Source organism: Tyto alba, unplaced genomic scaffold (genome assembly GCF_018691265.1).
Source record: "Tyto alba isolate M040663 unplaced genomic scaffold, T.alba_DEE_v4.0 Super-Scaffold_1000006, whole genome shotgun sequence".
NCBI classification, from domain to species: domain Eukaryota; kingdom Metazoa; phylum Chordata; class Aves; order Strigiformes; family Tytonidae; genus Tyto; species Tyto alba.
In genome coordinates, this window is record NW_024881272.1 from 33,710,200 (window position 1) to 33,734,152 (window position 23,953).

Sequence of the window (23,953 nt, forward strand, 5' to 3'; positions counted from 1 at the left end):
TGCGGGGACGCGGCGGAAGGTTCCTGTGGAGTTCCAGGAGTAACGCTGCGATGAGCACACACGTGACCGTGCGACTTGGAATCCATCGGGAAAAAAAGAAATTCCCTCCTGCTGGTACGTGAACTTGATGTGGCACAACCTCCTAAGGGTGCCCCGGGAAGGACTCGGCTGTCGGATTCTGCCTCTCCCGCTGGTTTGTCCCCCAGCTCCACCATCCCCTCGAGTCCGAAGGTACCTGCAGCGCAACCCCCCGCTCAAACTTCCTGCTGCCGGGAAGCGAAAAGGGCGGCGCAGTTCGCCGTAGGCTGGAATAATAAACTTAATTCATCACGAGGTTCGGATTCCTTTAATTACAGCGTCTCCGGAAAAATGTTGTAATTGCGCTTGAAGATCGTCTTGCTTGAGAAATTAAAAGCTCCCGTTGATTTTCAGCGCGCGTTTGCAGCTTGGACTTGCTGTGACTCCTGCCTCGGCGTTGCTGTGTTAAAAAAGAAATGCGGGGTGTCTTCCCTCGATGGAAAGGTGGTCACCCAGACATTGCCACCCTCGGGGGTCCAGCCTGTCCCGGGCGCCTCTGCAACCCCGATGGTGGTTTTTTTTCCTACTGGCCAGAGCAAGTGGCTGCTCCTTGGAAAAACTAATTGATGTAGTTACAGAAATCCCTGCTGTGAAGGTAAGAAATATGGAAATATTAGCTGCTTCAAAGATTTTATGTATAATTACTGTAGAATCAAGCAGTTTAATGCCTTAGTGTAGGCGTGCCTTCTCTGAAGCAACCTCCCCGCCCTGTCTCTAGGCCCCAAGTTTCTGATGGTGCAGGTGAACGCAGGGCCGGGCACGGCTGTACGGGTTTATTCCAGACGCCTTTCCTAGCGCTGGCTCCGTCAGGCGTTTCCATCCATCTCGGAAGGACGTTGTCCTGGTTTGCAGTTTTCTTTGCTCTCATACGAAGCCAAAACCCGCCTGCCCTGAGCCCGCCATCCGCTGCCGCCTGCCTCTGCCCCGCTCTCCGCTTACGGTTCCAGCGCCGGCAGCGTCTGCCTTTGGGAGAGGACATTGAGATTGGGGTCAGCTCCCACCTTTTTTCCTCACCGTTATATTTTTATTATTCCCTCAACTTCAGGTCAATTTGCTTAACCAAGCACAACGCTTCCCGTGCCGTTAGATAACCGGCTGTGTTTACAGTGGTCGTCTCCTTTTGCAGGGCAGCCGGTAGACGTGTTTTACGCAGGAGCAAAATCTCTTATTCCTGGGTGAGACAAAGACGGGCAGGTAGGGTGCCTGGGCAAAGGCCTTTTGAGGGTTTTTTCCCCCCAGAAACCAGCCAGCCCTCCTGCCTTCTCTCGGGGGGCTTCGTGTCTGGCGCAGTGGGCGCCGGGTCGCTGGGGACACGCTCCTCCCGCAGCAGCGGAGCTTTGCTTGCACCTGTCCCGGGTTTGAGCGTTGATTTTTAAGATTTTATTAAGTGCATGGGAACTTTAAATGCTGTACAGTAATTATATCTGCAAGCACGACCCCCCCTTTCAGGAACATTTCTTGGAGAATTTAAAATACACCTTTAGAATTAAAGTTACCAGAGCAGAAAAACTCTGTGCTGGCAGCTGGAGTGTCGTAGCCAGAATAAGGAGCTCCTGCCCCCCTGGGACTGACCGCCCGGGGAGGCAGCGGGCGCCGAGGGCCAGGGAGCAAGGGACTGGGGGGAGTGGTTTGTACTGGGAGTTGTGTACACGAGGCTGTTGGAAATGGAACAGAGCCAGGAGCCCACGCTTGGTGCCTCTCCCAGGCTCCGGCCCCGTCTTGGCAAGAGACCTGGGAAGTCGCTGCCAAGAAAAGGGGAGAAAGTAGGGAAGAGGGTCAGGCCGTGGTCGGCGTGGGAGGGAGAGGGTTTGTTTTGTTTTTGTGTTGTTTTTGTTTTGTTTTTTTGTTTTTTTTTTTCCATGGCTTCATACCCACTGGAAAAGGCCCTTTCAATTTGGACTATTCAAACTGAACAAGCAATTCGGAGGAACCATGTGCAGCTTCCAAAGAACATATTAAGCCCTCACATTACGCTCTTGCAAATTAACTTTGAAGAGCATTCAGGAGCATAGCTCATTTATTTCTGAAAATTAATCAAATGCATCATCATCCATTTTACCTGTCACTTGCAGCTACAGTTAAATCCCCCCTTTTTTAAAAAACATAGAAACAAACCTGCACTTGATGTTTGAAGCGGCAAGAAACTGGGGTTTATATTTTGTACGTGTGTAGATTGTTAGTCTGTCTCTGAGCCTGTGCAGCCAGCCCTGGGTTTGAAAGGTTGCAGTGAAATGGGGGTTTGGGTTTTTCTTTTCCCCTTGCATAAACTGGGAACTAATTTCTTTTCTGTACGTGGCTTTCACTTCCGGAGCAGTTACGGTAATTATTTCCCGCTGATGAGCGTGTAACTCGAAACACCACATTTTAACGGTGTCATAGTAACATTGTAATTATTTTTGTGAATAAACTGTTTATTGTTGATGTTAGCGTTTGCCTGTTGTAGCCAGCCTTTGCCTGGCGTGGGAGCCAGCAGTCCGCGAGAGCCAGTCCCACCCCCTGGGATTTCCCACTGATGAATTCCATCATGGATGTGTTGTTTTGTTTTTTTTTTTTTTTTAATTGGGGAAAAATCTTTAGAGTTTCACTTAGCATTTTACTGGAATGGGACCTTGAAGACACCGGGGTCGCTGTATAATAGAGAAGATTTCCCTCAGCTGGCTCTTGAAGGGTGCAGGCAAGGCCAAGCTCTGAGGAATGGGGGGCCGGTGTCCCCATTTGCCAGGCTCGGTGCTCTGAAGGGTCTTTTCCAACCAAAATGAGCCCACGAATTGATGATCTGGCTCCCTTGTTGCACACACACCTGGGCCTCCCGCGTCCGCGGGACTAACTGGCAGAAGGAGTGGATTTCATGCCCTTCTCCCTGCTCAGACCCCTCCTTCCTTCGTGCCGTTTGGGCATTCTCTTCCCTGCTTTGAGTGAAATACTCACCCATGAGGAGACGCTGCAAGGTGTCCGTGTTATTTGGAGCAAGCTGACAAAGGCAGCGCTGGGAGTCGCCCCCTCGCTCTGCCGTTACATTATTATTTTACTTTACAAGCCCCTGGGTGTGTGTTTGTCCCCTCGCCGACCTGCAGATTTGCAGCTGGAGGGGAAGAGGGACCGGTGGCGACAAGCACTAAAATACTGAAAATTGTTCTTTCCTAAGAAATTCATAGCTAGTTTGTTGTGGGTTAGGTTGGTTTGGTTTTTTTTTTTTTTTTGTTTGTTTTTTTTTTTTTTCCCTTTAAATAAGCACAGAAAGGCAAAATTACCTTTTCAAATATTTCTTTTACAGCCGCTGTCTCCCCAACATCTGTTGCGCTCCCGCGAGAGGGACAGTGTCCCCCTGGGGCACTCGCACCCACGGGCTGTCTCTGCTGCAGGGGGGGCAGGTCTCGTGTTTTTCTCATGTCTCTGAATAAAAGTGGTGCTGCCCAGAGCCTCGCGGGTCCCTGCCCTCGCCCACCGGCCGTGCTTACCAAAACCTTCACCGCCGGCCGCAGGGGAGCGGGGCTGGTCCTGCCGAGGGACTGTGCTGCTGGGTCGGTGGGGATGGGGGGACAGGAGGAGATGGGACACGCTCCTTGGATGTGTGTCTCTGTAAAAAAAAATAAAAAATAAATATCAAGGAGGAGTATTAATTTGGGGAGATTTCAATCCAATGTATTCTGAGGTTGTCCGTAATAAATAGTACAACTTCATGCACTTTGGGAGTGTGTTTTTATAGTTATTTGAATATTGTGAGTAATAATATTCTACACAAATATAACGGTTGGTTTCATTATCCTACTTTATTCTAGTTTTACTGCAATAAACTACCACTGACATCACTTATCCCTACTGACAAGTGCAGGGAGGTCGCAGCATGACAGGGTATGGCCAGAGCACGATGGCTTTTGGAGTCTGTCTTGCCTTTACGGGGGGTAACAGGTGCTAACTCTGGAAGTGCACTGCCTTCTTCCTTTCTGCAGTTTGTATTTAGAAGACCTGCAGGTGAAATTTGGTGGTTTCCATCCCGTGGCAAGTTCAGCAGATTGACCAGCTGGGGCCGAGCTGCCGAGTACAAACAGCTATTTCCATCTCTCCTTTTTGCACAGAAGTTGTACTTAATTTCCTCACCTCCTCTTTGCTGGGAGGCTGCACGTCACCCTCACCTCCCCCCGCGGAGGAGGCAGAGGATCCAGCCCGTGGGACACAACGCCGCTCCACACAGAGGGAGCTGGTGGCCGGGTGGCAGAGAAGAACAGGCCCCTGCGTGCCTCCAGCCGCTCCGCTATACCAGCCAACCCCCCCCCCCCAAAAAAAAAACTTGCTCTCTTTTTCGTAGGTCACTGCTGGCTGGGGGAGAGGAGACCCCCCACAATGAGCATCCCTGTGTCTCTCTGAGACGCAGGGTCTGACTTTCTATTGCTGCTACCGGCGAGATTCGTTCTGCTCGGTTAAACCTCAGTGTGCCGACTCAGTCAGTGTTTCATAGTAACACAGAACTACTTTTATGTAATAAAATTGCCAGCTTTGCAGGACATTTCAAGAGCCTTTAGCCTGTCAGTGAGCTACTGGCCCCCCAAATCTGCGCAGGGCAAGAGTGACCCCATTTCTCCCTGCAAGAGCTGAGCAGCTCCTTGTCCAGCCAGGTCTCCCACCGGACGCGCGCTCGGGTGGAGGAGTGCCCGACGCACCTGGAGAAATGACAGGAACCTCATGAAGTTCAACAAAGAAAAACACAAAAGTCCTGCCCTGGGGAGGAATCGCCTGCCCAGCGCAAGCACCAGTACAGGCTGGGTGCTAACTGGCTGGAAAGTGGAAAAGGGTCTGGGGGTCCTGGTGGACACCCCATTGCCCACAAGCCAGCCATGTGCTCCAGGGGCAAGGAAGTCCCCCAGCACCCTGGGCTGCGTTCAAAGGGCCAAGGGAGGTGATTTAAAAATACAGAAGTGAGCAATACACACTTCAAATAGTTACCCAGACCCAAACCGGAATATCTATGTGGGTATTCCAGTTTATGTGTTCCCTAGTGCAGAAAAAAGTAATTTAAATTCCATAATTGGAAGGACCCCATTCCTCCAGTCTTCCTTCTGCTGGGAAAGCACCAGGAGTTAATTTTGTCAAGGTTGGAATGAAATCCATAGGCCCTGGTGTGCGTACAGATTTTTCCGACGCGCAACAATAAACGGCTGAGATTTCAGCAGCTGAGCCGGTGGCCAGATGCTGCTGCTGACAAAGACGCGGTGGCAGCACTGTGGCTCTCCCAGCGGAGCGCTGCGCTGCTGGCACGCGGCCCCGGGAAGACCAAAAGGCCCCACAAAAATAATTTCCTTTCAAGAAGAGCCAAACTGGAAATACACAGCACCCGTGTGGATGGATGGAGGGATGAATGGGGGGATGGATGGAGGGAGGGATGGGGGGATGGATGGAGGGATGGATGGATGGAGGGATGGATGGATGGATGGAGGGATGGATGGATGGATGGATGGAGGGATGGATGGAGGGATGGATGGAGGGATGGATGGAGGGATGGAGGGATGGATGGAGGGATGGATGGAGGGATGGATGGAGGGATGGATGGAGGGATGGATGGAGGGATGGAGGGATGGATGGATGGAGGGATGGATGGAGGGATGGATGGAGGGATGGATGGAGGGATGGAGGGATGGATGGAGGGATGGATGGAGGGATGGATGGAGGGATGGAGGGATGGATGGAGGGATGGATGGAGGGATGGATGGAGGGATGGATGGAGGGATGGATGGAGGGATGGAGGGATGGATGGAAGGAAGGAAGACCGCTTGGTTTTGGCAGGTGTCTTTCTGTTCAGTAATTATGCTAAACAAAAGAAAAGTGAATTGTCTGTGTTAGACTCTAATTAATTACTACCCATCAGGAGCTTCTTATGCAAGAGCTGTCATCAGCAACGCAGGGAAAGGCACTGAGAAACTCTCGCTAGGAGATCTGAAAATCAGTCTTGATGGCTTATGAAATAATGCAGTGTCCTGCTGCTAGGGAATGAATGGCAAAACAAATGATGAAGAGAGGTGGAGGAAAGGAGATCCTGGGGGGCTTTTAATGTTGATGAAAAGCGGCAGACAGCGAGGTCTCTGGGGTGAGTGGGGCCTGGCTATGATAAAGGTCATGGCAGTGCACACCTCCGTATTTCAGCTGTAATTAGAGTGTCTTGTCTTGCCTTTCTTCCCCCCAGCAATGCGCAGCGCCTCTTTGCATAGTCCTAGCTGGGTCCTTTCTGAATGCAAATGAAGCTCATTTCCTATCGCCCGAAAGTTACTTTTAAAACCTCCATTTATGCCTTTACACCTGAGCACAGCATTCAGGACAGGTAACGAGGGCAAAACTTTCTGGTGCTACTTTTACAAAGCTGCTTCTCAGCAGAGAAACTCATTTCAATATTGAAACCAACAGCTTGTCAGCTGTGTCACTTTGTGAGGAAGAGTGGATGTGATGGGAAAGCCAAGGAACAGACTCGCTGTTAATGCTCCCAAATCAAAGCTGGCAAGGCAATGCCGGGAGACTAGGTGGGCAGGAGACACAGCGCAGGCTGGAACTTGTGCTGGGAAGAAACACTCAGAGACTTATTTCAAGCTTCAGATGATGATTAAAGATCTGGGCCAGAAGAGCCTGGCAGTGAAATAATTATTTAGTCTTCTGCCTGCCTAATGTCAAAAGCGAGTTGCAGAGACCTGATGCTGTTTTGCTAGAACAGCTTGCCATCCCTCTGCTTTCCGTTGTGTGGTCATGCAAACACCAGCTGCAGAGCTGTGCAGCCGCTGCTCCCAGCTAAGCGGGGAGCGGCTCGCCCCTCAGCTCGGGACAGGAAGGGGCCCTGTGGCCCGAGCTCCCCTCCCGCATGCCCTGACAATTTCTTCTGCCTGGAGCAGGAGGGGAGATGGCCACAAAGAGATTTCTTCCTCCAACTCTATCTAATATGAAGGATGTTTGCTGGGTTTCTTTTTGTTTTCAATTCACAGGGTTTGGAAATGCACTTTGAAAACACAGACCACATTTTATTTGCTTCTCGTCTTAACTATGGGTCCCTTTTGCTCTTTTTCCGATTAGTTGGATATGAAAATAGGTGTTGAATTAGGAGCCCTGTCCTTATCACTCAACAATGACTAACATCCAATTTCCTATCTGGGGTTTTAACAGATTGCCCTCTAAACCACTTGGAGCTATCTAGCTGAAGCAGCCGCTGCTACATGGTTGCATTAGCGAGGTTAAAACTGCACCAGCTTTTGCAGAGATCTAAATTCAGCGTATCTGAAGTTATATTTCAATGCAAGTGCTGCTTTGCGACACCTTCACGGTGCTGCCCAGAACCGTGAAGGGGTGACAGCGCCCAGAAACACAAGCCGGGCGAGTGTCAGGGTCTGAGGCAGCTGAGAAGGGCCAAATGCCAGCAAGAATCGAGCTCCTCACAGCCCGCCCGGCTGCCGTCAGCAAAGGAAGGAAAAATCCTGCTTTGATGATGATGCAGACAGCGTGAGTTTGGGAGAACAGATTTTTGCCGCACATTTGCTAAGCTGACCATGCACCTGCAGCCTCCACTGCTAAAACCCTCCGTCCTGCTTCCTCCATCACCAGCAGACCTAAAGCAGCTGGCCCCGTATTTAGCACTCCACTCTGCTGCCGCTGAATCTGCAGGAGAATACAGGGGGTCTTCCGAAAGCAAAGATTTCCACTGCTGCCACGTAGGTTAGCAAAACAAATCATTAGAATTGAGTTTAATACACACCGCTAGGGTCCCAACCTGCATCTTGTCTTGCCTGCCATTAAAGTGATCAGAGATTTGGCTGATGTTCATTGCTCAACAGCTGTTGTTTATTCAATCTTGATTTCCTCTACTTTCTTTTTTGTTGGATAGGTTATTGTCAGGTTAAAACATAGCAGGTTTTCTTGTTGTTTTAAAAATTTGCCTTTTTTTTTTTTTTTGTAGGCAAAATGTAATGTGTGAAAGACAGTGGAAATTTTCTTGACAATCTGAGATCTTTTTTCACACGCAAAAAAAAAAATTCACAGGATTAGGGTCTAAAGTCTAAATGGCTACTGCTTTGGTATGTTTTTAGATAGCCGATGTTAATTAGCTGAGCCTAGTAAACGAATTGTTTTGTAAAATTGGTTATGTTAGTGGAGCTGTACCCTGACTGAATTAGACACACTTTTTGGACGTGATTTTCTAAATCTAGTGAACAACCTAGATGCAAACAAGAAAGCTAAATAAGACTTTGTCCTTGTAAGCCTCTACATGGAGAAAAATGACCTCCCCGTGCATTTACCTGATCAACCCCACAGATCACGCCGCTGCCGACAGCCCAGGAGCACTGGTGCAGGCTCGCTGGCTGTGCTGACCCGGAGCAGCCTCCCGGGAGAAGAGGGTTGAGCTGCGACGGTTGCCGCCGCTGTGCAAACACCGCGCGTCCACGCAGACCTTCTGCCGGTGGCTGGGGGTTACCGAGGGCTTCAGCTGGTTGGGCATGAAACGCAGGTCACCTGGGCTGTGCTCTGGGTTTGTGAGTTTGTGTGCGTGTGTGTGTGTGTGCACGTGAGCTGCAGAAAAGGAGTGAAAAAACCCCACCTGGTAGAGAACGGTGGGTGATAGTAATGGGTGCTGGCACAGCACACAGCACTGAGCAAGCCAGGGGACACGGGTTGCAGCAGAGAGCTACAACTGTTCCGTGCCCTCTTTATGAAGTATAGTGACCTGGAAGAGGAAAAGCAGAAGGTTGGCTCAAATCATCAAAAGGCCATGATTTCTAAGGGGAATGATGCCATCGGTCGGGATGAACAACTGGAGAAAGGGGTGAGGAGCGTGGGAGCGCTAATAGCCAGCATAAGGGGACACGTTCATCCTGCTGCTGATTTTCTCTCAGGAAAAACCCTGCAATGTCCAAATGTAACTGTAGCCCTTAACAGGCAGTTTGGAGCCACCCGTTCTTCAGGGCTGATCAAAACACATCAAGAGCTGAAGGAAAGGAGTGTGAAGTGGTAGGGACCCGTCATCTAGACACCTTCTGGACTTCCAAGACAAAGTGTCACAGGTCAGCTCACAGACATTTGTCTAGGCTCAGACTTGCAGACCAAGACCAGAAAAGGGAGGCCAAAGTCTGCAGGAAAATTGCCTGTTTCATGATGTGTAGCAGTACGAAAGATGGGATGAGACTGCAGTACATGCCTCATGCTTATGAGACTTGTTTTTCCTCGTAGCCTCGTGCTTATGGCACTTGGTTTTCCTGGTAGCAAAAGAAAGCAAAATCCCTTTGTAAGGCACAGGCACGTGTGAGGAGTGGAAAGGAAGACCCTGACCAGCCTCACCTGAGGCCTCTACCCACACCCCTGCCCAGGGTGGGTCTAAACTGAGCCCTGGGCCTCAGTCCCCAGCTGGGCTGTGCTGGAGGAGCACTTGTTTGGGGCTCCATCACCCTGGGACCGGGACCTTGCTGAGCCCAGCCTGTGGCCTGTCTCATCACTATAGATCTGCCAAGCAATCACTGGGCTGTGTCTCCCCCAGAACATCGAGATGGGGGCTTGGAAGTTCTGCCTGGAGGAATGGTAAGGTCCATGTTAGAACAAAACAGGCACAAATCTCATAAAATGCAGTAGCTGGTTTGGGGTTTTTTGTTGTTGTTTTGTTTTTTTAAGTATACTTAAAATGATTTCTCCTAAGCAGCTGTAAGGCAATGGTACGCAGAATAGATTATTTGGATGAGCATATATCCAACTTAAGTTGGTGATTTGCAAATATCCTGCCAGAAATACCACTGTGTGAACAGAATCACAGACTAACAGAGGTGGGAAAGGACTTCGGGAGATTGTCTAGTCCAACCCCTCTCCTCAAAGCAGGGTCAGCTAAGGCAGGTGGCCCAGGACTGTGTCCAGTTGGGTTTTGATAGTTGAACAAGTTTAAGGTATATTTTGCAAAAGCATTATTTTCCTTTATGGAGAATTGGTTGTGCAAGAATCATCACTTTGGCTTTCTGCAATCCATGTGGGAAGAGAAAGGCCCACTGAGAGAATGGGTTGAAACTTCATTGAAATTTATGGCTGTAACTATCTGTTAAAGATAAATGACCATAAATCTGTGTTTCATAGTAGTGTTGAACCTTTAATAGTTGTTTCAAAATAAACCTGTTTTCCTATTCCGTGTAAAATACTAATGTTTAATTGAACTAAGTGGCTGTATTGCTGTCACTTTACAAAATCAAGCATTTCCCAACAGATAAAGAATGCTAACTTTAATGTCAGGACTTAATTTCTGGTATTTGTTACTTGTATTGCTTGTGATCAGATCAGTTTTAGATGAAACTTTAGCTGGTTCCTTCATAAAATACAAGGACCTTCTAGCCTTAGCTGTTATGCAAGAGCTGAAAAATATTGTTAGTGGCTATTTTTTCACAGAATTCATCAACATCTAGCCAACAGATCAGCCCTCCCTCCTACAGTTTTATAAACCGGGCTGGATGCAGCAACACTTGGGTTTTAGGCTGCCAGCCAGCGAGTCCTCACTGTGAGGGTCGGAATTATTCACCAGCAGGTTTCTCTGCGAGTGTCAGCTGTGACCCTGACCACCACTTTCCACTTTGACCCTCTCAGGGATTTAGATATTCATAAAAGGCTCGGTCGACCGAATCAGCTCTGTGTCTGACAATCTTGTCAATAAATACTGGGTGGCTGAGGGGGAGGAAGAGGAGTGAAGTGCATGCACTGATCGGTGTACGCAGCCAAGGCTGGGGAGAAGCTGCAGCACACTGCCTGAGTGACATAAGCTGTTTTCTTTCTCAATAATTTGCCTGAAAGAAATGGCCTTGTCCTCTCCTCCCTGCGAAAACCAATACCTGATCCCTTAGGGGTAGGGGTTTAGGTGGCACCTTTTGGGCCTGTTATGAAAGCTGTCGAAACTTGAACTGAATCAATGGAAACACCCAGATTTGCCAAAACAGGGCACAAAATAATCCGCCTTCCTGCCGATATTTCTCTTCTGCTCTGTTATATATATTTTACAGGGCAGCCAGTGCTTCCCAGCTCACGTCTGTGGTGATGCCCCAGGGCTAAGAATTCCCGTGATGCCCGCTGATAGAGAAAAATGGGAGTCAGAGCCACCTCAGCCTCTCATCCCAGGAAGTGCTGTAATGTTACTTCTACACTGGAATGCTGTTGTCTTTAAGCAGAACAATCTGGTTTTCAAACTTATTTCAGAAGGAGAAATCTTCCATATAATTCTCCTCATTGGCTTTAGACTATGATGAAACTTTTCATGCCACCACTGCTTCCCATCTCCTGGCTGCTGCAAGCTATACCTGCATGCTGGTTTATAAATGAGAAATTCCTGTGGTTGCATACTATCGTTGGCTTTGCTTTAGGGCTGCGTAGCAGTAGGCTCTGCTTAAAAACTACATTGCATTTTAGAGGATTTTAAAATTAATAAAATGAGCTTCTGTGGTTTAGTAAGCTACTGCCCTTTTCATACAGGAAGCTAGTTGATCTCTTCTAGGGAAGCTAGTCTGTTGGTTGGGGGGGGCTGCCTGGATTGCTGTATTTATCTTTTTACATGAATGGTTTGAGAATCAATAGCAGTCTTCTCATCCATTCCTGAGAGTGAAAAGACTTGTTAACAGCCTCACAAATGAACTTTTGAAGGGCTAGGAAGTGCATCCTTCACAGCACAGCTAACTGTTTCATGCATTTCTCACAAATAGGTTTCCAATAATACTACAAGGAAGGTAAGCAGGGATGGAGTGCCTGCCCTGTACCTTGTTCCTCCTTCCTCAGTCTGCCTTCTCGCAGCTCTTGAAAGCAAAAGCAACAGTTCTTCTACTTCTGGTATTAAACGTGCAGGGTAAACTTAACTGCCTGATCACAGGAGCACAGACAGCATCTGTTATACCCCATTTAATTTCCCCCTATTTGATATCTGTGAGCTTCTCCCGCTGTTTCAGCTGCAGTGGAAAGACAGAGATGGGAGCACAAACATTCATTAATTCTGCCCAATGAATTAATTCATTGACTTCTTACATTATTCAGGGTATTTGTTTCCTTCCCCTATTTCCATACTGTCCTGTTAATCTCCTAGTGGTCTGCAGCCTCCCATCAGTTTTCACCTGAATTCCTTTTTCTGGTACCAAGACCTTTATGGGAGAGAAGAAACAATGACAAAGTCATTTGGGTTGGATGAACTGAGGGCACAGAGGAAAGATGACGATGTGGGGGAAGGTACTGCCTGTCTTCTCTGCTTGGTGTTGGCAGTACTGGTAAGTCTCCTGATCCTCTCTGGAAAGAGGAGTTTTGCAGGGGGAAGGGTGGAACAAACCAAGAACAAACCCAGAAGACGGTGCAAAATACCACAGAATGTGAACTGTCATCTGAGTGGAAATTCTGGGGCTGTGCTGCCTGTTGGGGGGAGTGGTGGAGGGTGTAGGAACCGCAGGGACCAGGAAACCTTCCTGGCAGTGATGACCTTCCCACTGCAACCCAACTAGCTAACCAGCAAAGAAAAGATTGGGGAATTAATTTCACCTCAGAGACAGAAAAATCTTCATTTTTCTTTTGGCAGTGGAGCAAGGGCCATGTTCTCCTTTTCTTCCCCTTATTTTTAGCATTGCTGATATCAGCCGTCCTCATTCAAAACACATTTGCTTTTACTCCCTATTTTAATAAGAAACATATCTTCTTTTTACTGTTTTGACAGTACCTCATCGAAGCCATTTATTCTATTCTGTACAAGCTCTCCTATCACATTTATCGCCAAAGTATCCGAGTGCATTAAGCGAAATTAGTAACATCTGCCAGGTTATTTTTTTTTCCCTCTCAGTCTCCTCAGGAAAAAAATATGGATGCAATAGTGTGCTATTTTGGTAAGTGGGACTTTTCCCCCATCTTCTTTTACATATACATTGCTCTGTTTTTTTCCATCCTAGAGAAAGCAAAGCCCAAGAAATGTACGCTTCACATGGAGCAATAATTGGCAATTTTTTTTTTTTTTTAATGATACTTACTTCTTGATTCATTCCATATCCTCAGATTTGTTCCTGAAACAGTTCTCCTTTTGGGCCACAAAGCTGTACCATCCCTCCACCGATGAAGGTGTCAGCAATACTCTTCATCCTACTGGGCAGCCTTCTGGCTACACTTGGCTTGCAGCACAGAGGACTGGGGAGGTGAGAACCCTGCGCTTGATTTTTGTTTTACGGGGAACTTGAGTGGAGTCTGGGATGATTACTGGTGCTGCTGAGGTGGTGGTCTGCAGTGTCCCGTATACTGGCTGGAGTTTCTGAAGTGCCGTGGATTGCTGTACTTCAGCCAAGAAGTGACAAAGACATAAATAATTGCAGTCAAGTCATAGCTCAGAATGGGACAGACATGGTAAGAAGTCACCTCGAGATGACGAAAAGCATTTCTCAGACTATTGAGAGCTCAGTGTCAACAGTGCATCCAAAAATACTCCCAGGTTACTGCCTGAACTCGCCACTTGCGCGTCACCCCTCTGTTACCGGCTCTTGAGTGTTTCCCATCAGATGTCTGTCCCTGACTGGTAGAGGACTTGCAAGTGAAAGGTCTGGTGATGGAGGAACAACGTAAATCAGATGTCCCCCTTCAGAAAGCATTCAAAGCCTTGCGGTGTATTACCCTGCCAATTCCTGTACGGAAGGCAGTGGGATCCCGGGGTTAAAAGTTTAAGCATGAAGTGACTCTGGAGAATGAGAACAGATGCCTCCCTCCTACCTACTGAGTGGAGGAGCCCAATTCATCAATCCCAGTAAAACTGCTTCATCTCTATGCCTTGGCCTAAATTTGGGCTGAGCTGTGAATATTAGCTTGAGAAACGCGCTTGCGGTGGCCTTTAGGCAGCTTCTCTGTGGACTCTCACAGGAACAGGGTGGTTTGGCCGTGAACAGTAGCTGGATAACCTGATGTGCCACGAGTGGGAATCTGCAGGATCTGCCCGACTACTGCGTGTTTCAGAGCTAAATAGGCGTCTGTGGGGAATGACAAAGGCATTCATCAGACAGCACTGGTCAGTGCAAGTCCCTCAACGCCTTTTCACGAGGCTGGCGGGATATCAGTCAGATTTATGGGCATTAAGTCCTTTATTATGTTTAGAGCTTCTTGATAATGAAAAATTTGTGCTCCTGAATGGTATGTGGTAAATACTAGTACAGCAGTGTAAGAAGAGTAAGCTTTGCAGCTTTCAGTATTCCGTCCTGGTGCAGATTGTGAGTGCTCAGGGTCACTGGAATATCTTAATGCCGTGGACGACTGCTTGAAGTTGACTTGGCAGATTCAGCAGAGGGAGATAAGAATAACACAGCCTGTGATACGATCACAGCACGAGCTCTAAGGAGTTTCTTAATTTCATCTTCCCTGTATCAGCCTTTGCTATCAGTATTCAAGTTTCCAGTAGGACGTCAGGAAGCCAGAGAGCTGTGAAGAGAGGAGGATCATTTGAGTGTGCTGCTGCAAGCCGATATGCAGCAGGAACGACCAGGTCCTCCTCCCATCAGGGTGAAGCACTGCTCTCTGTTATTAGGCTTTGGAGCTTCGTCAGTGTTTGGGAATCATTGACTGAATCAAGATTACTGATATTTCTTGTTGCCAAGGAGTTACAAGATAGTATGTTCTGCCTGGAGGCTGTGGGAGACTAAGAGCAAGATTTTTATTTTCCCAGCCTTGTAGTCTAGAAGATAAAGGTTTCTTTTAACAATTTGAAAATTTTCTGTTCTGCCATGACTTATATATGTTCAGTGCTTACAGTTAAGAGATAGCTCCCTTAAATACTCCATACCCAACAATCAAGGATTTGATTAAACCTAAACCACAGAGATTAAATCTAGAATCTAGGCAAGGGTTGCTGAACCTGACCTCACTGTAGAGTTTCATAAAGTTTAGCACCCTTGCACCCCAGACTCCTGATCAGATTTCTTACACGTGGCTCTCTGATCGAGGCAGCAGACGCTGGGAGGGGAAGTAAAGTCACCTTGCTTCTTACTCACTGCTCCTGCTACAAATGGTTTTGCAGCCCAAATTTTATAAAAAGTACTGGCACGTTTTCAGAGGCCTAGAAAAAAATTTTAAAATGTTTGAAGAGTGAAGAAGATGCCATGTATAATGAATTTAAAGAGTTTGATCTACTTGGCTTATCAGAAAGTGGATTAAGCAGTGACCTGATTAGTATGTAAAACACTGTAAGTTTTTTGGTTTAGTCGGGGAGGGCGTAAGAACCACAGTTTGAAAGTGGAAGTCAGACAAGTTAAAATTTGGAGTGTTAACTGCTTATTTTATTGTCAGTGAGCAACCAGAGGACCAGACTGCTAAGTGGTGACTTCTCTGTCCTATCTTTTAACCCAGGCTGGGTGACTTTGGGAGACAAGCTTTAGTCAAATACTCAACACTGAGCAGGAGGATACTGGTGAAACCTAATGGCCTGTGAAGTGCAGAAGATCAGACCAGATCGGTGCTGGTCTAGCTTGCCTCTTTTGGAAGAAACTGGGACCTGTGCACCTTATTCTTTCCCAAAAGCACATCCTTCCCATGACAAAAATGGAGGTGTTCTCTACCTGAGGGTGAGGCTTGGGGCAGGGACAGCCTGTGTATCGGAGCAGGCAGGTACGTGCCCATCTGTATGGGGGGTGGTATGGGGCTGCAAGCCACCCCAGCACTTTCTCAGCCCTCCAGTGCCATCCTGACCAGGGCTCGCTGCTCTGTCTCAAGCAGGGCCCCTGCACGCGCTGCCACACGGCCTGCTTGGGCCACCGGTGCTTTGCACGGGGGTGAACTATCCCTGGACAGCTGCTTAATAAAGCCATATGGCACCAGTGGCCTTCCTCTGCAGGAACTGGAGGTGGTCATGGGGCAAGAGCCTAGCTGGCTGCTCCGCAAGGTGATAGCTCCTCTTTCTGCCAAAACCCATCTGGAGTCCCTGTTGCCCCAGCCTCTGGCATCTCGCTTTTGTGTGCGATAACAAAATTCAGCTCCTGTGGCCAAACATAAGCATCCTTAGTTCCACATCCAACCACAACATCGGGAAGGGTTGTTTAATACAGTGGTGCAAATCTTCCTTTTTTGGGGCCTTCAGACTGAATAGGCTAGTAAATGCCTAATAGCCGTATTTTATTGGCGAAGGAAAGGATGAGGTGTTAAGTTATAATGGTTCCAAACATCCTACAGAAATGGTTTTCAGTTTCTTTAAAAATTCTGGTGCTGTAGCATCAGGTATTCCTGTAGATTGCCTTTCCTCTGCACCCTTGTTTGCAATATGAAGTAATGAAGGAAATACAGTATGTACCCAAAAATCATCATTTGAATTACCACTGTTAGCAGTCTTACATTTGTTTTACTCCACATGTACAGAAATAATTTTGTCCTTATTTGAGGGGGCAGGGGAAAATTGAACTTTTGTTGTTACTTAGTTTGAAATTTTGTGTATGCTAAAAAGCAACTTCTGTATATTACAAAAATCCATCAAGCAGTTATTAACTCTTAGTTTTACCACAATGCAACCAAACAGCTATGCAGACAATCTTTTTTCCTCTTTCTGTGGTACAAAACTTTCATTCAATAGTGTTCTTTTACACTGCCCTGCATAAAGACTGGTTTATCAAGATTGGGTATGGTCTGTACTGTGGGTCTGTGGGATATGACGCTATGTGATGGTACTTGAGCAAGACTTACAACATAGCAGCCTTCTGTTCAGTTTTCAGACGATGTAGTCATCAATTCCTGGAAAAAAATCAAGGGTCTGTGTGTCATCCACAAATAGCAAGTTTAACTCTTAATTCAAAAGGTTTTATAATGAATACATTTTACTTTTGTAGTCTGAGGTTTGGGGAGTCGGAAGGGGTTCTTTAAGCCTTTGAAATACTGCTCCTCAACAGTGAAGACTAGAAACTTCCTCTCTTAAAATGTGAACTAAGTGCTTCGCATCAGTACTTCAGAAACTTGACCTTTGATAAAAGACATCAAACACCCAAAGATCTTGCATCACTGTTAGGATCAAAGACAAATTCCTACTGTAAAGGAACCGTATAAAATGAGTTATCCTTATCTTCCACATCATGGGCGTTTGGGGGTGGTGTGACCAGCCAGCGGCTTTAGCAGACAGACGTGAGGCGTTTTGCCATCGCCAAGGCTTTAAGACAAGCAGCTGCTTGTTTGCCGGCGTGGCTTTCCACGCGTGTAGGGCGGTGCGTACCTTCCAGGGGAGCGGTGGTTCCTCTGCCACGGCCGTGCTGGGGCAGGCTCCGCTCCGCGCCTCAGGCAACGTTTCCTGAGGCGAGTTGCGAGCTGCTTCCTCCCCCTGCGGGTGCGGCGGTAACCATAAATCGGCTTTCTGCTTCGTTCCCGGGCAAACTGCAGCAGATTCTTCCCTCAGAGCTCACCTTCATCCCACAGGGTTGTTGGCCAAACGCGGCTAGCGAGGCCCGGAGGGGCTGAGGGGACAACCTTCCCGCCTTCCGCGGCGGGCCGTGCTGGGCCTGGGCTCCCGCAGAGGGCCGGGCCGAAGGCTCCGGAGGGGCCGCTACCCGCCCCCCCCCCCCCCCCCCCCCGCGGTCGCTGCGGGTCTGACCGGCCGCCGCTCCCCGCCCGCCTCAAGGGCCGGCCCCGCCAACCGCCGCCGCTCGCCCCCTCACACCGCCCCCGCCGCGGCGGGCGGGAAGCGGGACGCTGAGGCGATCCCGCCCCGCTTCCCGCCCGGCACCGCGGGGAGAGGGGAGCGGGGCGCAGCCGAGCTCAGCTCAGCCGCCGGCGCAGCCCCGGCAGGTGGAGTGGTGTGTGTCCTCCCCCCCCCCCCCCCGCGATAGCTTAAACCGCCGCTTGCTCCCCGCTAACGCCCCGCTGCCATTACCGGCAACCGGCTGAGGAAGAGCGGCGCAGCCATGGAGCCCTGAGGGGCTGGCGGGGAATCTGTGGGGAAAGCAGCAGAGCCCCGCCGTTGCCGCCGGAGACCACGCCGGGCTGCCGGCGAAGGTAAGAGCTCCCCCGGCTGCCTTCCCGCCTCTCCGGGCCGGGTCCCTGTCAGCACCCACCCCGGGGCGGGGGCCGCCGCCCCCCCGGGGATCCCTTCGCCGCCCTGCCCGGGGGTGCCGGGGTCCCCGGAGGGCTGGGACCCGTTTTGAGCCCGGGATTAGTCAGGGTGGGGGTCCCAGGGGGGCCAGGACCCGTTCCGTGCCCGGGGTTAGGCGGGGGGGGGGTGTCCCCGGGGGGCCGGGACCCGTTCCGTGCCCGGGTGCTCGGCATCGCCACCTGCGTGCGGGGGGTGGGTGTGTGTGTGTTTGAGCGAGGAAAATATCTTAGTCACTTGTGGGTTGTTTCGGTGGTTTCGATAAGTTTTGTCATATTGAATCCCATGGAATTAAGAACCGATAGTTTGTTTGTGTTTTGTTTTGTTTTAAAAAAAAGGGGTTGTGGTTTTCCAAAGAGTTAAGATGCGCTTTAATTGTGGGGTGGGGTGGTTTTATTTATCTATCTATCTATCTATCTATCTATCTATCTATCTATCTATCTATCTATCTATCTATCTATCTATTTATTTATAATACATATAATTTTCTCACCTTTATTCCAAATTTCTGTTGGAATCGCTCATTTTATTTTGGACCTCTTCAGGATGCCTTGTCGCGGCGTCGCGTTTCGTTTAAAGATATGCCCGGGACTGGCGTTGGCCCGGCACGGTACTGGTGGCTGTGGGTCGAGGGGTGCCGTGCCAAACCTTCGCCTCGCAAACGGCTCAGATGTCGGCTGTACCTCCAAAGTGCTCTGCAGCCTTGGCCCCTGGTAACTTCTTGTCGGGTCAGCCCTCCCAACATTAATTTCCCTGTGGCATTCTCTCTTCCAGGCTTTACAGCTATGCATCATGTTCGCTAGCATGTGGTTTGAGTCAGTTTGTTTTTTCTGATTCTCCTTTTCTCAGTTCGGTGCCTGGTGGGAGTTGTGAGTTTAGAGAGGATCTGGAAGTTGTGTGTTTCCTCTGCGTAGCTCCACATCAGCTCCGAGGCAACGGCTGCCTGGAAGCCCACGGGGTGCCACGCGGGAGAGCAGAGAGGGGTGCTCCTTTCTCCTCCTTGCGTGAAGGTTGAGGGTTGATAAATTGGCTCTGATACACACCGAGCTATTTACTGTAGATCTCTCGGGGCTGAACGTAGCCACGGAGGCAAGGAGTTATTTAGTGTGGTGCTCAGCGTCTGCCACTATAGGGAATATCTCGAGAGGTCACCTACACTGAAGAGAGAATTCCTGGTAGATTTGTAAGTTATCTTAACAGCAGAATTCGTACAATGCATTTTATTTTTTTCCTCTGAAATTCTAGTGTCCAGAGGAAGCAGCTGTCAATAAGCTGAATAATTGCACGTTTTAAATCTAGTGAAACAGAGAACTTTTTATACCACTTTGAGAGGGATGCTTGTTTGCCGCATCCCTCGCTATCGGCTCCAGAGATGGTGGCCAGATTGTAAACAAATCTCTGATTTATAAATCGTCTAGAATCTAAAGCTCTTTAGTACAAAGAGTGCTTTTCTAGTGCACTATTAAGTATACTGGCTGCATATAGCAGATTATTCACTGTAATTATCTGTTTTTCTTGTCATCTAATCTATTTTAATATGTTCCACATGCCTGCTCAGGTATTCTGGGTGCACCTATATCTTACTTTGTTATCATCTTTGGACATTTTAGATTCCAGTAAGCCATTTTTATTGTAATGCTTAAGCACGAACCTGAAGTAAAATGCGAGATTCAGCTTCCTTGGCTGCTTTTTCCAACAACATATTCAGGTTGAATTTGCATCCAGGTGCGAAAAATTTAAGTGAAGTCTGCTCTGTGTCACGGAGATAAGTGGTATACCAAATCCCGATCCCACGCTATTTTGATGTTTGTAGTTAGGACCCTTTTCTCATTTTCTGGTAGTAAATAAGGTGCTATCTTCTGCAACTACAGCCTCTCCTCTTCCTAGCTAGGTTGCAAAAACTCTCACTGATCTTTGCGTCTTCTGGTTACTGCAGTTTCCTTCTTTCCACCAGTATGTGCCCTTTGTATATCTGATGAAAATCTCGCTGTCCTAACCCTATTCCATACCCGTTGGTCTGACTGTGCTGAACATAATCATGAGATCCTTCTGCTGTTTCCTCTCTTGCTGCTCTGAAGTACGGTGGAAGTGCCACGGAGAGTTACACAACTTTGTTCGTCATTTTTCCTCTCGCTTTTCCGGGTGCTCACCAGTCCCTCTGTTTGCCCGGCGCGGGCAGCTTTGTGTCCCAGGCCTTTTGAGTCTTCCCCAGCCAGCCCTGTGCTCCCTTCCCAGCTCTTTCTACCTCACATGGAGGCCTCTCCTTATGCAGCATTCAAATCCTTACTCAAGAGCCTGACTTATCTTTCAGGAAGCTTAGAGCAGATTAGCTCACTAATCGTCTCCGTGAACAGTAGCCTTGTTTAAAAAGTCATTACAATCAACTATCTTGAATTTCCATATCTGAAATGGATAGCATTGGATAAATTTGTAAAATCCTTCCTGAAATGGCAATTTTAAGCGCCGACAAGTTGGGCCAGTTGGGATGATTTGTTTTACCCAAACGACCCTGCCTGGGAGTGATCCATGTGGTGCAAGCACTCCCAGCATAGATGTGGGTAGTTCCCAAACACTGAGCAAAATTGTGATAAAATGGTGTATAGAGACACCTTTATTTGTTTAAATTAAATGCCTGTTATGCAGCAAAAAAAGCAGCATGGAAGTCTTTACACTAGTTCCATCAGTAAATGAAATTTTATAATTATGGCAGTAGGATAAATATAGCCTTAGCAGATGGAAAAAAACCTATCAGAAAGGCGTAGAACAAGTGACGATGTGAAAGAACTCCCCTAAACTTAAAGGCTACTGCAGAGGAATGTGTGTCTACATACATTAAATATTGCTTCTAAACCAACAGGATATTAATCTGATGTTATTACTCATGCTCTGGTGTGGTTTTTCCCCCCCCTCTATTTCCCTTAGTTTAGAGAATTAAAATAATTTGTCAGCTTCACTTTGAGATTCTTGCTGCTGCAATGTTTTGGTTTCAGGCAATGCAGAGGAATGGTTATTTAGCTGTTTTAGGTAAAATATTTTTGCTGAATTTCTTTAATTATGAAAATAGTTTTCAGCTTTAAAAACTTGTTTTTACAAAAAAAAAAAAAAAAAAAAAGGATAGTATCATGTTGCTTGCTGAAAACGTGCATGAAAGGCCTGTTTCTCATTCCTGTTAGTGCCATTCCGTGAGTGTAAAGAGCCATTAGTTCTGTTCTTCTGTAAGCCCTACGTGCCATTATATCTCAAATAGTTTAAGAGTACATCCCTTATTCAGATTAACATATGAGAGAGAGTATGATGCATGGTACAGAGAAAGTAAGTTAGGAACCTTTTTCCTGGTCATACAATATAAGAACAAGTAGGCATGCAGTGAAATTGAAAAATTCGAGGCTTGCTTTTTTTTTTTTTTTTCATTAGATGTATAATTAGACTGAGGGACTATTTACCAGAGCGTTCCTGGAGCACAGAACTTGACTAGGTCCAAAATAATGTCTGTAATTCACAGAGGTATCCAGAAGTATTAAAAACTTTGCAAATACTAAAAAGACAATTTTGGAGAGCTGTAGAAAAGATGTAAATGTTTATCCTTCATAGCTTGAGCCAGTCTCTGAGAAATAAGGCTCGGAGGAAACTTTCTAGGAGAGCAGATTATTCTACGTCTGCCTACGGTGTAATTTCTTGCACTTTCTGTTGAAGCATCTGGCGTTACTGTCAGTGATGAGAAAATAGATTAGTGGATGATGATGGATTAGATCTGTGGCTATTCAGATGCTTAAAAAGTGTAATTCTGTAAGTGCACATGTGTACTTTGAGTTTAACACTTTCTCATATTTGTGCACTTAACAATACACTTTGTTTATTTTAATAAGTCAGGGGAAGAAGATCCAGAAAATTCCCTTGTAGTCTCTCCCTTTTTTTTCTGCCTGTGTGGGTTTTCTGTGTGTGTGGTTTGTGGGATTTTTTTCCTCCCCTCCATCCATCTCTCTCTCCTGAATGTTCTCTCCTCTTTGGAAGCCAAGCAAAGGGTGTTATATATATATATATTTGCCAATGGGGAATGAGAAGTCAGGTGGAACTAAGAGTTCTGTCATGGGCTGGATAGTGCTTTGTGCATGTGGTGGCGTTTGACTGCCTCCTCCGACCTACGTTTTCTCTTTTACCTGCTGAGAGGTGGCCAGCAGGCAGAGAGGGGAGGGAAGGTGTCATGTTATGGGGGGAGGCGTTATCAGGTGTGGGCAGAACACTGATAAAACATTTCCCTGAGGGCAACCAGGGTTGCTTGCTGTTGGTAGGGGAGCCGTGAAACCAGGCTACGACAAACCCAGATGTAGGGTCTGGAGGGCTCTGTGCAGGTTCAGGGCCTGGAAGAAGGACAATCTTGGTGGTACTGAGAGCGTACCACCAAGAGAGAATGGGACAGTGTACACCAGAGGTTACACTTCTTTTTTTTTTTTTTTTTTTTTTAATAGGAATAAAGGTAGAATTTTAAAGTTGGTACCTTATGGGCTGAACATACTCAATGTTAAATCGATAAAGGGTTGAGAGATAGATATGGGTTGGTGCTAGCACAAACAAATGCTTTATTATGGGGCAGTGCGGGGAGGCTGGATTGGATTTGGTGTTTGGGCTCAGGATGACGTGGGTGGATGATACTGAGTTACTGTTGGCTTATGTGAAGTTACAGTAGGTTTTGGTGGGGTGGAAGTAGCTGAGAGTTCAGTGCAACATGGCATAAACAGCCACTGGAAAAGGGATGAGATCTGTCATGAGCTTGGGTGTTTTTCCCCATGTGTAGAAACACTACATGTATGACTAAAATTGAGGTTAGGGATTGGCAAGCTGTGGGTTGGTGACCATTTCTTTCTGTAATACTGATTAGGGCTGATATTATCAGGGGGAAATGTGTTGAAGAATAAGTCTTGACTTAGATGGTGGCTAAAGCCACAGACAGGGCTAGCGTTGAGTTTCTGAGCTTGGATTTGGAAATGGGAACAGCTAACACACTAATAAATGTGCTGAATTATGGTCTTTAAACTATGAAGGCTGGAGCCAAGTAGGCAAATGTCTTTTGGTGGGCTGAGCTGGAGTTAAGATCCAGGTTTCCATTAAAACTTGCTATGCTGGGATGTCTCCTGTTAGGCAGTCACCCTTGCGAGCAGGGATTTAGAGACTACTTTCCTGTCGTGGCAAGTGGAGTCAGTTCTAAGTGTTTTGGAGCATTCATTCAATGAAGGGTTCCATCCAACCCTTTGTGTAGCCATACTGCCCCTTCCTTGCCAGGAAACAAAGCCATTTGTCCCTTACCTCGCTGGCCGTAGCCTTAGGAACAAACGTAGATGGTCCTTTCAGAGACCCAAATCACAAGTTTAACTAGAGCAGTCCTACCTCTCTGGGACATTCACTGTGCAACATTAAACAGCGTGTCAGCCCCTTTAGTGCCCTACACCAGAGGTTCCTTCAAACCAGGCCATGAGGGCTGTCTGGGGGAAGCTAGAGCCCAAGGAATGTCCTGTCTGGGCACTTACAGCAAGGGTCAACTTGGTCAAAAAGAGCTGCAGGCTTCATGAATTTTTGCATCATTGAAGACTTTAAATCCTTATTACTACTCTTCAGAGGTATTTTCCCTACCCTTTGCCTTCCATTCTCTGAAAAGGAAAGCATGAAGCCAACGGAGTCTTTTAAAATTTCTTCTTATGATTGAAATGCTAGTTAATTCAGAGGCCCTTTCCTTCTCAGATGGTTGAAGGTTTCTGTGTTTTTGCTGTTGGTTGGCCAAGAAATCTTATAGCAGTTCTGTCTTCCTGTGGGCTGTAGGTAATTTGATGGAATGCCAGTATT

The 23,953-nt window shown here is 47.5% G+C and overlaps 1 protein-coding gene and 1 long non-coding RNA gene across 2 annotated transcripts in view; one reads left to right on the forward strand and one right to left on the reverse strand.

The window, feature by feature from the left end:
• Positions 1–23: 23 nt before the first annotated feature.
• LOC116965490 lies at positions 24–17,604 on the reverse strand. Its single transcript, XR_004409395.2, has 5 exons — positions 17,249–17,604; positions 16,729–16,776; positions 13,056–14,481; positions 3,537–3,655; positions 24–1,041 (listed from the first exon to the last, which is right to left on the reverse strand). It is a non-coding gene; the product is annotated as an uncharacterized LOC116965490 (long non-coding RNA).
• A 167-nt stretch (positions 17,605–17,771) lies between these two features.
• Positions 17,772–23,953, forward strand: part of PDE4B (phosphodiesterase 4B) — a 217,944-nt gene continuing 211,762 nt past the window's right edge. The window contains exon 1 of the mRNA XM_042804716.1: positions 17,772–18,024. The gene's annotated coding sequence lies outside the window, so the exon portion shown is untranslated. The remainder of the gene's footprint in view (positions 18,025–23,953) is intronic.